Source organism: Microcaecilia unicolor, chromosome 6 (genome assembly GCF_901765095.1).
Source record: "Microcaecilia unicolor chromosome 6, aMicUni1.1, whole genome shotgun sequence".
Classification (NCBI taxonomy): Eukaryota; Metazoa; Chordata; class Amphibia; order Gymnophiona; family Siphonopidae; genus Microcaecilia; species Microcaecilia unicolor.
This window is the reverse complement of record NC_044036.1, coordinates 239,860,796-239,875,625: the sequence shown is the minus strand read 5'-3', so window position 1 is coordinate 239,875,625 and position 14,830 is coordinate 239,860,796. Positions and strand designations below refer to the sequence as shown.

The window sequence follows — 14,830 nt, the reverse complement described above, 5'->3', positions numbered from 1 at the left end:
CTAAATCAACAACTTGCTGAGTTTATACAGTTTCTAAATACATTTGATCCTCAAATTAGATTCACTTTTCAATCATCTATGGACAAAATTAAATTTTTGGATGTTTTGGTTTATCAATTGGATGATAATTTTCAAACAAAAATATATATGAAACCAACAGATACTAATTCCATGCTGCATTTTGATAGCTGTAAACAAAAAGGTGGGAATATGAGCCAGGCAATTCAATAACTGGACCCAAAATGCAGTTTAAAATAAACAATATTTATTAATTTTCAAGCAAATGATAATAAAACAATTTCCACATTAAAAATGACTCGACACAACTCCTACATCAGGAGTCTAAAAACCAAAAACAATAAGAACATAAATAAGATATACAGTGATGTAATGTCCAGTAAAGAGGAACATATAAATTATAGAATATCAAAACATGACCATGTTGATATAGATGCTAGAGGACAGATATTGGAAACAAATAAGTACATATATAAGCCAATTACCATGCAAATATAGATAATATAAATAATATAAATACCGGAGGACAAATATAAAATAACAAACCGTAAATCAAAAAGATAATTGCCATGTTGATGTAAGTAGATGCATAAAGAAAGTAACACATGAAATATAAATTGTAGGATGACAACACAAGGATAATTACCAATAGTAATATTAGTGACTATAATGCAAGTTATAACTGAATACAAATTGTAAAATATGACATCTATAAAACCACTTGTGTTATCTTCAAAAACATCATCAATTATAGTTATATATAAAGTATGGCTTAACATGTACATAGATGAGTGTGAATAAAATTTGAAAAGATGTTAAAAAAATTGAAAAGAACTGACCTTGATGCTGATGACAGCAGTAAGAATAAAATCATCAGGTAATGTAATAATGGATTTTCAAATCACAGATAAGAAATGTGCAGATCAGGATATTAAAAATGGTCTGCAAAAAAAAGAAGGAGGTGAGTAGTCACGTGTTTCGTTACACTCAAATAAAAGCCTTAAACTGCTCACTGAGTGACGCTGGCAAATGCCCAAAATACAATGCACCTAAATCTCCCTGAGTAATTGTGTGAGTGAAAGGAAATACGATGCATTAATTACTAGCCAAGTAAAACCGGTCCGTGTTTAGATACAAATCTGGTTAAAATAAACATTTGCTAAGTCGTAAAGTAACACTGATAAAATCTAAAACTCAATAACACCTCAGAATTTGAGCTAAAGTGAACGCAATGTGTCCGATGCTATAACGAGGGGGAGATCACATCAGTGAACGTGCTCAAAACAAAAAACCATACCTTGAAAAAGACCATACCTTAAAAAAGACCGTTTGTTGAATAATCCGTTTGTCACTGTACGCTACTACAAACAATGTTAGGGCGAAATGGCCAGCACTGAAGTAATTAAATAAACAAAAAATGGCGCGAAACAATGAGAAAACCGTGACGTCAGAAAGGCAGTAGATCCTCTAGAGGTTTTTAAAAAAAAAAAAAAAATAAAACCTGCCCGAACATTCATATTAATTATAAATCACTGTAACAGGATAAAAGATTAATATAAAAATGAATATATCCTAAAAAACATATACCTAGTTATTAATATTTGTATGGTAATGTTTTTGACGTTCTAAAAATATGATTTTACCACTTAAAAATATATATTTTTCTACTACTTAAAAATATGTCTTTTAGTATTTTTCAAAATATTCCTTTCAGTACTTATATTAACATATATTAATATGGCAATTATCTTTTTTGGCTTATACAGTGGGGGAAATAAGTATTTGATCCCTTGCTGATTTTGTAAGTTTGCCCACTGACAAAGACATGAGCAGCCCATAATTGAAGGGTAGGTTATTGGTAACAGTGAGAGATAGCACATCACAAATTAAATCCGGAAAATCACATTGTGGAAAGTATATGAATTTATTTGCATTCTGCAGAGGGAAATAAGTATTTAATCCCTCTGGCAAACAAGACCTAATACTTGGTGGCAAAACCCTTGTTGGCAAGCACAGCGGTCAGACGTCTTCTGTAGTTGATGATGAGGTTTGCACACATGTCAGGAGGAATTTTGGTCCACTCCTCTTTGCAGATCATCTCTAAATCATTAAGAGTTCTGGGCTGTCGCTTGGCAACTCGCAGCTTCAGCTCCCTCCATAAGTTTTCAATGGGATTAAGGTCTGGTGACTGGCTAGGCCACTCCATGACCCTAATGTGCTTCTTCCTGAGCCACTCCTTTGTTGCCTTGGCTGTATGTTTTGGGTCATTGTCGTGCTGGAAGACCCAGCCACGACCCATTTTTAAGGCCCTGGCGGAGGGAAGGAGGTTGTCACTCAGAATTGTACGGTACATGGCCCCATCCATTCTCCCATTGATGCGGTGAAGTAGTCCTGTGCCCTTAGCAGAGAAACACCCCCAAAACATAACATTTCCACCTCCATGCTTGACAGTGGGGACGGTGTTCTTTGGGTCATAGGCAGCATTTCTCTTCCTCCAAACACGGCGAGTTGAGTTCATGCCAAAGAGCTCAATTTTTGTCTCATCTGACCACAGCACCTTCTCCCAATCACTCTCGGCATCATCCAGGTGTTCACTGGCAAACTTCAGACGGGCCGTCACATGTGCCTTCCGGAGCAGGGGGACCTTGCGGGCACTGCAGGATTGCAATCCGTTATGTCGTAATGTGTTACCAATGGTTTTCGTGGTGACAGTGGTCCCAGCTGCCTTGAGATCATTGACAAGTTCCCCCCTTGTAGTTGTAGGCTGATTTCTAACCTTCCTCATGATCAAGGATACCCCACGAGGTGAGATTTTGCGTGGAGCCCCAGATCTTTGTCGATTGACAGTCATTTTGTACTTCTTCCATTTTCTTACTATGGCACCAACAGTTGTCTCCTTCTCGCCCAGCGTCTTACTGATGGTTTTGTAGCCCATTCCAGCCTTGTGCAGGTGTATGATCTTGTCCCTGACATCCTTAGACAGCTCCTTGCTCTTGGCCATTTTGTAGAGGTTAGAGTCTGACTGATTCACTGAGTCTGTGGACAGGTGTCTTTCATACAGGTGACCATTGCCGACAGCTGTCTGTCATGCAGGTAACGAGTTGATTTGGAGCATCTACCTGGTCTGTAGGGGCCAGATCTCTTACTGGTTGGTGGGGGATCAAATACTTATTTCCCTCTGCAGAATGCAAATAAATTCATATACTTTCCACAATGTGATTTTCCGGATTTAATTTGTGATGTGCTATCTCTCACTGTTACCAATAACCTACCCTTCAATTATGGGCTGCTCATGTCTTTGTCAGTGGGCAAACTTACAAAATCAGCAAGGGATCAAATACTTATTTCCCCCACTGTATATGTACTTATTTGTTTCCAATATCTGTCCTCTAGCATCTATATCAACATGGTCATGTTTTGATATTCTATATGTTCCTCTTTACTGGACGTTACATCACTGTATATCTTATTTATGTTCTTATTGTTATTGTTTTTGGTTTTTAGACTCCTGATGTAGGCCATCTGGCCGAAACACAACGTTGTGTCGAGTCATTTTTAATGTGGAAATTGTTTTATTATCATTTGCTTGAAAATTAATAAATATTGTTTATTTTAAACTACATTTTGGGTCCAGTTATTGGATTGCCTGGCTCATATTCCCACCTTTTTGTTTACATTTGACGCTTCGTGGGATCTATTGAGTTCTCCACGCTCGTGAATTCTCTTTAGCATTTAGATAATGATGAAGAAAAAGCCAATTTGCTAAATAGATACTTTTGTTCTGTTTTCACTGAAGAAAATCCTGGAGAAGGACCGTGAGGGACTGGCAAAAGTGCACCTGAGAATGGAATGGATATAGCACCGTTCACGGAAGAGAGTGTGTATCAACAACTTGGAAAGCTAAAGGTGGACAAAGCCATGGGACCGGACGGGATCCACCCCAGAATATTGAGGGAGCTTAAAGAGGTTCTGGCGGGTCCTCTTAAAGATTTGTTTAATAAATCCTTGGAGATGGGAGAGGTTCCGAGGGATTAGAGAACGGCGGAGGTGGTCCCTCTTCACAAAAGTGGTGATAGGGAAGAAGCTGGAAACTACAGGCCGGTAAGCCTCACTTCGGTTATTGGAAAAGTAATGGAAGCGATGCTGAAGGAAAGGATAGTGAATTTCCTGGAAGCCAATAAGTTGCAAGATCCGAGACAACATGGTTTTACCAGAGGGAAATCGTGCCAAACAAATCTCATTGAATTCTTTGATTGGGTAACTGGAGAATTGAATCATCGACGTGCTATAGACGTAATCTACTTAGATTTTAGCAAAGCTTTTGACACGGTTCCCCACAGGAGGCTCTTAAATAAACTCGATGGGCTGAAGATAGGTCCCGAAGTGGTGAACTGGATTAGTAACTGGTTGACGGACAGACGACAGAGGGTGGTGGTAAATGGAGTTCGCTCGGAGGAGGGAAAGGTGAGTAGTGGAGTGCCTCAGGGATCGGTGCTGGGGCCGATTCTGTTCAATATATTTGTGAGTGACATTGCCAAAGGGTTAGAAGGTAAGGTTTGCCTATTTGCGGATGATACTAAGATTTGCAACAGAGTGGACACCCGGGAGGGAGTGGAAAGCATGAAAAAGGATCTGAGGAAGCTAGAAGAATGGTCTAACATTTGGCAATTAAAATTCAATGCGAAGAAATGCAAAGTGATGCATTTAGGGAGTAGAAACCCACGAGAGACTTATGTGTTAGGCGGTGAGAGTCTAATAGGTACTGAGGGGGAGAGGGATCTTGGGGTGATAGTATCCGAGGATCTGAAGGTGACGAAACAGTGTGACAAGGTGGTGGCCGTAGCGAGAAGGTTGCTAGGCTGTATAGAGAGAGGTGTGATCAGCAGAAGAAAGGAAGTGTTGATGCCCCTGTACAAGTTGTTGGTGAGGACCCACCTGGAGTATTGTGTTCAGTTTTGGAGGCCGTACCTTGCGAAGGATGTTAAAAAAATGGAAGCGGTGCAGAGAAAAGCTACGAGAATGGTATGGGATTTGCGTTCTAAGACGTATGAGCAGAGACCTGCTCACCTGAACATGTATACCCTGGAGGAAAGGAAGAACAGGGTTGATATGATACAGACGTTCAAATACTTGAAAGGTATTAATCCGCAAACAAATCTTTTCCGGAGATGAGAAGGTGGTAGAACGAGAGGACATGAAATGAGATTGAAGGGGGGCAGACTCAGGAAAGATGTCAGGAAGTATTTTTCACAGAGAGGGTGGTGGATGCTTGGAGAACTCTTTTATTAAAAAAGAAACGCAAAGCCATACAGAAACATATAACCCCAAACCAAATATATACAAACAAGTCCCCCACCTTAAATCCACCTATCTACCTATATACACTGTCAACCCCCACCCATCCTAAAATGAAATTAAATGAACATAAAATTCAAATAAAACTCGAAGCCAATTCAAAATAAACTGTCCAACCCCTCTATGGAGGTTTCAAGTGCACATGCCTCCACCAAACATTGGTTCTTGCTATCCCCTCCGCCACCCGTTCCCACTGGGCTACCCCCTGGACCGCCCGAACCACCTCCCAACTAACGCTGTCGGCTGATCGGTAGTCCTGGTGCAAGGAGACCCCACACCGAGCCATCCAGAGGCTAAACCGGAGTATCACCGAGATGAGGAACTCCGTCACCGGATCTAACCCCCCACCTCCCCCCTGCCGCCCGTAAACCCAATCTGCATATGAATATGAATTAAAACTCGGGATGTGTAATAATGCTGCTACCCTGCCACATACCATTCGTGTAAAGGGGCATTCCCGTAAAAAATGTTCCATCGTTTCCTCCCTCCCCACGCACTCCCCCCTTGGGCAATCCCGTTCCTGCACATTCCTGTAGTTAATATTCCCTCTGACATACAATTTCCCGTGAAAAGACAGCCAAGCAATGTCTCTGTATTTCGGCGGGATCCTCCGTGAGGCCACCAACCGCAAGCCCTGCCTCAGCACTGGACCAGGTGCATCCTTCAGTACCAGGGGAGATGAGAATGTTTGGGACCTCACCCGTTCCACCCATACCTCCCTCCTCCCTGTCTTTATTTCCTCTGCCAAAATTCCCCAAACTCGTACCAGCCGAACTAAGGGCCTATAGTACCCAACCTGGTCCGGAGCCCCCTTCCTTACCACCCCCACCCTCCTTCCCAACTTCCACGGGAGCCAGAATCTCTCCCACCAAGACAGAACGCTACCTGCCCATCCTGGCGGATCTCTGTCCAGTGCCCGTCCCAGGTTAAACTGAATAAACAGGGAGCTAAAGAAAAGTACAGGGTTTACCATCCCTACCCCCCCCTCTTCCCGGGCCAAGTATGTGATGTTACGCTTGACCGGGTTCAGCCGATTCCCCCACAACATCTGAAAAAAAACACTATATAGGGTGGTATAACAATGCACTGGCAACAAACAAATATAACTGATAAACAAAAACATAGGCACCAGGTGAGATTTAATCAGCTGAACCCGGTCAGTCATGGACATCCTCCACCCTTTCCATCTGTCAACCTTTTCCTTAGCTCCCTGTATGCACCGCTGCCAATTAAAGGTTGCATAATCCCCCTGTTCAAAATATACCCCTAATACCCGCAGTCTGCTAATGGCCTCCGGAAACTCCCCTCCCAAATCAAAAGAGCCCCCTGGAGGACCCACCCACAGACTCTGACTTTTCTGGAAGTTTATCAAAGCCCCTGTAGCCTGTGAGTACCCAGAAATGACCCCTTTCAATTTCTCCCCCTCTGTTGTGTCCGCCACCCACACCGTGACATCATCAGCGTAAGCCACCACCCTTAATTGAGACCCTGTACACACCTCCACCCCCCGAAGTCCCTCCTTCCCTCCCTGCTCTAACCACCTAACAAAGGGATCAATTGCAAAAGCATAAAGTACCGGGCTTAAAGGACATCCCTGCCGCACCCCTGCTGTCACCCCGAACCTATTCCCTTTCCAACCGTTCACCAGGGGAAAACACCGTGCCCTCGTGTACAATAAACGTAATTGAGCCACCCAATCCCTAGGAAACCCATAGTGCTCTAAAACCTGCCAAAGAAACGCCCACTGTACCCTGTCAAAAGCCTTATCCTGATCTAATGCCACCATTAGTCTTCCTTCCCCCCGACTATGTTCCACACCTTCCCTTACCCAAGCCGCTGCCTCCAGAACCCCCCTCCCCTTAATCCCACAGGCCTGTGAACTTGCCAACACCCCCCCCACCACCTCCTTCATCCTATTCAGAAGCATATGCGCGAATATCTTCCGATCACCATTGAGCAGGGCAATCGGACGCCAGTTGGCCAAGGACTCTGGATCTTTTCCCTTACTCAGAAGAATCAACGCCGCCTCGGTCAGGGATTGGGGTAAAACCCCCTGCTGACGTGCAGCCTCCCAGACTTGCAGCAGGATTGGGGCCAGAAGGTGCTTAAATGCCTGATAGTACTCTGTTGTGAGTCCATCTGGCCCTGGTGCTGTCTTCCTCCTTAAGGCCCCAATGGCCTCTTCTACCTCCCCCAGCGACCAGGGGCGCAACAGGGCCTGAAGAGATGGGCCCCCCCTTCCCACCCCCGGTGTCCCCGCAATATAGTGACCCATCACTTCCTTATCCACTTGCTTATCTGAAAAAAAACGTGCAAAGTGCTCTTCCACCACCTTTAAAATCCCCTCCTTCGACACCTGAACTACCCCTCCCATGTCCCTTAAACCCCCCACAATCCTATGCTCCCTCCGCTCCTTGCAACACATAAATGGGTCTGGGCTGACCAATTTCCCAAAGTCCCGTTCATAGACCAAGGAGGCATATCGATCATACTGGACCTTTTCAAGTTGCTCCTGCAAATCCAGAATATCCTCCTTTCTCCCTCCATTGGAGAGTAGATAGTCCCTTCGTTTCTTAATGGCAGTCCCCAGCCGAGTTCTCTCCCTTCCTTCTCTCCGAGCTTGACGGGTGAAAAAAAACCTCGTCCGCCTCTTCACTAACTCCCACCACTCTCCAATGGAGGGAAAAATACCCTGGATCGAAAGCTGGTCACCCAAAAAGGCCCGATATTCCTCCTTGACCTTCTCATCGGTAACCCATTTCAGGTTAAGCCGCCATAACCCCCTCCCCGGCCTATGCCCTGCCCAACCCCCCACCTCCACCAACACCAGTTTATGGTCCGAGAAGTCCACGTCCACCAACCTGGGCCCCTGAACGCATGCCCCTTCCCGGACCAAAAATCTGTCTATCCTGCTCCTACACTGTCCCCGTGCAAATGTGAAACCCTCCACCTCTGGTGAAAATTCAAGGTGCACATCTACCAACCCTGCCCCTTTCATTATCCCAGCTAGCCGTATCCCATCATACCTCACCTGCGCTGCCCTTCCTCCACTATCCTGTTTCCTCAAAATGGTGTTAAAATCCCCCCCCCAAACCACCTGACGTGCCGTGTATAAATAAGGTTTAATTTTACCAAATAACCGTGAACGTTCCCTCTTACTTTGTGGCCCATAAACATTAATAATCCGGGAAGCCACCCCGTGCCACAAAACATCCACCACCAAACACCTCCCTACTCCTAATTCCATCACCCTTTGAATCTGTACCTTATGTGTTTTAAATAATATCCCTACCCCCCCATACCTGTCCCCTGCCAAGCCCCAAACCGAAGGCCCCCATCTCCAGGCCCTCCTCGCACGCCTGATCGCCTCCATAGTTTGCAAGCGTGTCTCCTGGATTAGGAAACAGTCTGCCTGGATCATGGAGAGGCCCTCAAAGGCCAAACATTGCGCCCTCTGGGAGGCCACACTCGCCACATTCAGAGTGGCAAATAATAATATAATACCTGCCATTATGTAGGTAAAGATGACTGTCTCCCAACCTCTTCCTGCTGAACTGCTTCCTTCACATCACCCCTACCTAGAGCCCAGACCCCTTCTTCAACCACTTCTTCCTCCGCCCAATCCCTAACCCCGGCTTCAAAACCTCCCTCCTTCCCCACCCCCTCCCCCCCTCCCTTCTTCCTTCCCTTCTTCTTCTTAGACTCATCCAACCCCCCCTCCTCTTCAGACAAAGACAAACCCCCCCGCCCTCCTTCCTCTATTTGCCCCCCCTCCCCCCTCTGATCCCCTCCCACCCCCTGAACCTTCCCCCTCTCACTCCCGTGATCCTTCCCCTGTAGAGCTCGAATTCTATCTGATCGCCTCATAAGCTTCTCCCCCTCTCCTGCCCCCCCTCTTCCCCCCTCCCCGTCCAACCCGCCCCCACCATCCACACTAATCTCCATCCTCCTAACCTTCCCCCCCTTCTTCTTACGCTTACCCCCCTCTCCCTCCACCCCCTCTAATTTCCTCTTTCCTTCCTCCCCTCCCCCCACAACCCCACCGACCCCTTCCCCTTCTTCTTCCACCACCTCCTCCTCCTCTGCCAAAACCTGAAACCGGTTTCCTGTCTCCCTCTCTTGCCGAGTCCCCTCTCCTGACCCCCCTGAAATCCCTCTACCCTTCCCCTTCACCCCCCTCTGCTTCTTGGGGACCTGGGCCCACTCATCTACCCCTTCCAGCCCTTGCCCCTGTTTCCTCACCTGTGCTGCTGCCTCTGGAACCCCCACCTCCACAACCTCCCTCTGTGCCCCCCTTGCCCCCTGATCCCGACCCTGAACCCCCCCTCCCCCCACCCCCTCCTCCTGCACCTCCTCTTCCCTCCCCCCCTCTTCCCTCCCCCCATTATGCGACGCCCTAGGGCAGTCCCGGAAGGCATGCCCCAGACCACCACAAAGATTGCACCTGATCGAAGAACACTCTTCGGTGGGATGATCTTTCGATCCGCACTTAGCACATTGCTGTACTGGGCAGGACATGCTAAAATGGCGGAAAGACCCACACCGAAAACATTGTCTTGGCTGTCCCTTGTAAAAACACAGGATTCTGTCCCTTCCAATAAAAGCCGCTGAAGGAATGTGTTGTACTACCTGCCCTACCTGGTGAAGTTTAACCAAAGCCCCCCACCCCCCCGCCCAGACTCTACTTGGATCCGGGAGCTTGGTCAATGGAGTCCTCAACTCGGCATACCTGTGCAGCCAAAAGGCCAAGTCTGCCCCTGAGATGGACTCGTTACGGACTAGCAGAGTCACCTGCACCAGATCTGGCCGACTGATGGGAACTACCCTATAACATTTCCAATCCCCCCTTCCTCTTACCCCCTCATACTTTTCCCAGAAGACCTCCATGCCTCTCTGGGTCAGAAAACTGACATCGTATTCTGGGAGATTAACTGGATGAATACAGGCATAGAGGTCTTCTGGGACAAACCCTAACTCCAAAACTAGTTTCAACACTGTATCACGTGAAGGCATTCCCCCCTCCCCCACCCCCACCCACTTGATTTGGACCACATTCCTTCTCTTGGGCGGTTGCCCATCACCCCTACCTCCCCTGAACCCAGCATGTGTGTTATTACTAAAGGAAAACTGCCCCTTCCCTCTTCCTCCTTCCCTATTAACCACATCTGCAAAGGAGGGCTGACCCTGCCTCCACTGACTTCCCCTCCTCCCTGAGCTTATCCCTTCCTTGCCTGAAGATCCCTTCCCCCCCACCTGCTGATCCTGCCCACCCCCTTTACCTTCCCTTACCATCTCCCCATCAACCCCCTCCCCCCTTCCACAAACTGGAACAGCAACCCGTTCACCAACCTTTTCACCAACAGAACAGTTCCCCAAACCCTCTGCCCCTTCCCCCTTACCCCCCTCCCTCACATCACAAATCAACATATCCTGAACATCATCCCCTCCCCCTCCCCCCTGCCCACAGTCAGTGCCCAGAGAACTGAGCCCCCTGGAATCTATAACCAGTTCTGAACAGTCCTTAGCTTTCACAATGCTTCCCTGGGAGTGAGCTCCCTCTGCCTGGGCTGCAGATCCCCCAGCAATATCTTCTGTCAGAGAGACTGCTGATACACTCTGAGGAGAGCTCTGTTCTCCCTGCACCAGCAGGTCCCGCGTGAGGCTGCTTACAGTTTTTACAGAGCCAGAGTTTATCTCCTCTTCCCTTCTGTGCTGGGGATTCCCTGAGCTTGGTTGTGCTACTGAATCCACCACTTGTGGCTGTAAACCTGGTGCCTCAATCAGGGAGCTAACTAAGCTCACCTGTGTCTGCAGCCCTAAGACCTGCTGTTCATTAGTGTCCACACTCCCAATGTCAGTATGCTTTCCAGCTTGCTTTCCAGTGTTCACCTTCCCTGTCAAACTGTTGCCTGCATCACTGTTGGGTAGTGCAGGCACTTTTTGTGAAATAACACAAAACCCCAAGTCACCGTCCTCAGTTTCAAAGACAGCAGAATATGTAGGCTGACTGAGTTCCAACTCCATTGTGTTTTCAGCCATATTCTCTGCAGCACCACCTGAGGTCTCTTCAACTCCTTCCCTCTCTTCCCTGGCAGCTGCCTCTAAGGTAAGGTTTGCAGGGTTCTGAGTTGCTAGATTCTTCATAAATTGTAAAGTGTCTTGACTGCTTGTCCCCACCACATTATCTACTGCAACCTGGTGTTTTGTAAAACAATCCTCAGATACCAACTCTTCTGTTTCCTCTGGCTGATTCTGGTTTGGCACTGTCCTGGGTTGAAATCTTTCCCTGGTAATATAGAGTTCCCTTAAAGGGTTATCAGAGCCCTTCTTCAGGGAGTCCAACACCTTTATTTTCAGGCAAAGCTGCTTTCTCAAACGAGCTTCTTCCTTTCCATACAGACTCTTCTGTGCTGCTGGGGCCAACTTCTGCAGGGTTCTAGCCCTGTTTAGTTTTTTTCCCAGCACTTCCACCTCCTTCCCCAGGGCTTCAATCCTCCTCACCCTGTCCACGATACCTCTGGCTGAAGAATCAGGGCTGCTGCTTCCCAGCTGCCCTACCCCCTCCTCCTCCTCTTCCTCAGACCACTCATCCTCACTGTACAACGGGTCCAGCACCGGCTGAAGCTCCTGACCCTCTTCCATCCTCTGTTCTGCCACTTTCTGGGCCTGCGGGACTCTCACCCTCTGCCTCCCCCTCCCATGCTCTTCGTGCTCCTTACCCGGTAACCGCTGGGTCATGGGAGGGGTGCTGGGTCTACTGTCCCCCCTGGACCTTGAGGCTCCACGGTCCAGGGGACTCCGCTCTCTTCTCCCAGGGGCCAGGCTCGGCTGAGAGCTGCTTCTCCGTCTCTCCTGGTAGCTGGGCCCGGCCGTTTCCCGAGCCGGGCCCTGCCCTGAGGAGCGCTCCCCAGAGCCCTGCCTCATGGCTGGGAAGGGAGCTAGGCCTTGCTCCCCTCCCTTCCTCCAACCACAGAGCCTCCTGTAGTATGTCCTTCTCCTTCAGTGTCTAGCTACACACTGACTTAGAATGCCCTCCCGCGGGAGGTGGTGGAAATGAAAACGGTAACAGAATTCAAACATGCGTGGGACAAACATAAAGGAATCCTGTTCAGAAGGAATGGATCCTAAGGAGCTTAGCCGAGATTGGGTGGCAGAGCCAGTGGCGAGAGGCGGGGATAGTGCTGGGCAGACTTATACGGTCTGTGCCAGAGCCGGTGATGGGAGGCGGGACTGCTGGTTGGGAGGCGGGAAATACTGCTGGGCAGACTTGTACGGTCTGTGCCCTGAAAAAGGCAGGTACAAATCAAGGTAAGGTATACACATATGAGTTTATCTTGTTGGGCAGACTGGATGGACCATGCAGGTCTTTTTCTGCCGTCATCTACTATGTTACTATGTATGTATGTTTAGCATTTTGATAGCTGCCATCCATATAATTTGAAAGCAAGTTTACCATTCTCCCAAATGTTAAGATATCGGAGAATCTGCTCAAATATGATGGATTTTATGTCAGTCTAAGCAGTTAATAACAGATTTGAAAGATAGGGGGTGTATTGAAACAGTCATACAAACATGTGAAATATAATAATAGGGATCTTTTACTATATGACAATAAAGGATCAGAAGCACTCAAATCGTATGAAACTTGCATACTTCAATTTAACACAGGAAGTTCTTCATAAATATTGGGATATAGTTCGAAGTCATCCTGTTTTTGAAAACATAGATTTAAGAGTGGCCTTTGCCAGAACTTGAAAGAGATTTTAGGTTCATCATCAGTTCGCCCTCAACATATGATTGATTTTCAAGGCCGCCACTCTAAACGGAAATTGCTCCATTTGTGATATCACAGAGGAGATTTCTCAATTATAAAACTCTGTTGATCAAAGGACATATATATTTAAGCATTGTACTACTTGTCAGAGTGATCATGTAGTTTACACAGTTCAATGTCCTTGTCAAAAAGCATCACATTTCCTCAGACCTAAAAAAAAAAGGGAGGGGGAGGAGGCTTAGGTAAGATATAGGAGATCATACAAAAAAGCAATAATCAAGGAAACACTTAACCGAGAGAATTCCCAATTTTCACAATATAAGTTGATTCATGATGATCCACTGTAAGTCAACTTCTTTAGGTCCAAAAAAGATCTTAGATGGTCTGGTACAAAGAAAATATACTTCAATCCAAGGTACTTCACAACACATTTACATTGATATGCTAGTAAAAAGGTTACACCAAATTACTTCATCTCTTCTCTCATAGCCAAGAATTCTTTACGTCTATCCTGAGTAGATTTTGTTACATCAGGGCATAACTAAACTTGTTGACCACAAAATTGTAATCCAGATTTCCTGAAATAAAGTCTCATGATGAAATAGAGAATGACATGGGGACGGGAAACTGTGGTAAACTGCAGTAATACGCAGTAAAAGAAAACATTTGGCCCGTTTACTACAGGTGTGGGAGCAAAACTTTTTACCGCCTGTGGGAACAGTAAAAAACTGCTCTCGCTGTAAAAAAAAAAGTTTCAGTTAACGATCCCGCAGGTCTAGCATCTCTGTGCCTCCCTCCCTCCCTCCTGCAGTAGTACTACCTTATGCAGGAGCCAGCTGAGCCGACAACAATCCCCACAGACTTGCTCCAGGACCTTCTCTCTGCCGGGTCCTGCCTTCTGATGCAACTTCCTATTTAGCAGAGAGAAAGCCCCAGAGCAGGTCTTTGGAGATCACTGTAGTAGGACCAGTGCTTTTTTTTGTGCTGGTACGCGCCAGTATGGTGTACCGGCACCTTTTTTGTGAGGTCTGGCTCACCTGCCCGCTCCCTTCCATTCGTGCACCCATGCTCACTGCTTTGAAATCTTTAATTTACCTGAAGTCGCGGCGAACCGGCAGTAAAGGCAGCAGGCAGGCTTGCCTCCTTGTCCCTTCCCTTCCCTCTCAGCACGTCCCGCCCTTGCAGAAAGGAAATTACATCAGAGGAAGGCGGGACGTGCTGAGAGGGAAGGGAAGCGACGAGGAGGCGAGCCTTCTTACCTGCTGTCTTTGCTGCTGGTTCGCTGTGACTTCGGGTAAACTAAAGATTTCAAGGCAGGGAGCACGGGTGCATGAACGGAAAGTCGGGGAGGGAGGGAGGGCGGGCGGGGGCTGGGGTTTGAACGAATCGCTGGACATGGAGAGGAGGGGAGGAGAATTGCTGGACATGGAGGGAGGGCAGGGGAGAGATGAGAATCGCTGGAGATCCAAAGGTCTCTATTCTATCCTCATCCTTCTCGATCTATCTGCTGCTTTTGACACTGTTGATCACAGCCTACTCCTTGATACGCTGTCCTCACTTGGATTTCAGGGCTCTGTTCTTTCCTGGTTTTCTTCTTATCTCTCCCAGCGTACCTTTAGTGTATACTCTAGTGGATCCTCTTCTACTTCTATCCCACTGTCAGTTGGTGTACCTCAGGGATCT

General features: G+C 47.1%; 1 protein-coding gene across 1 annotated transcript in view; it reads right to left on the bottom strand.

The window, feature by feature from the left end:
- FBXW5 (F-box and WD repeat domain containing 5) overlaps positions 1 to 11,065 on the bottom strand; it is a 249,011-nt gene extending 237,946 nt beyond the window's left edge. Inside the window, exon 1 of the mRNA XM_030206924.1 lies at positions 11,044 to 11,065. The gene's annotated coding sequence lies outside the window, so the exon portion shown is untranslated. The remainder of the gene's footprint in view (positions 1 to 11,043) is intronic.
- Positions 11,066 to 14,830: the final 3,765 nt, after the last annotated feature.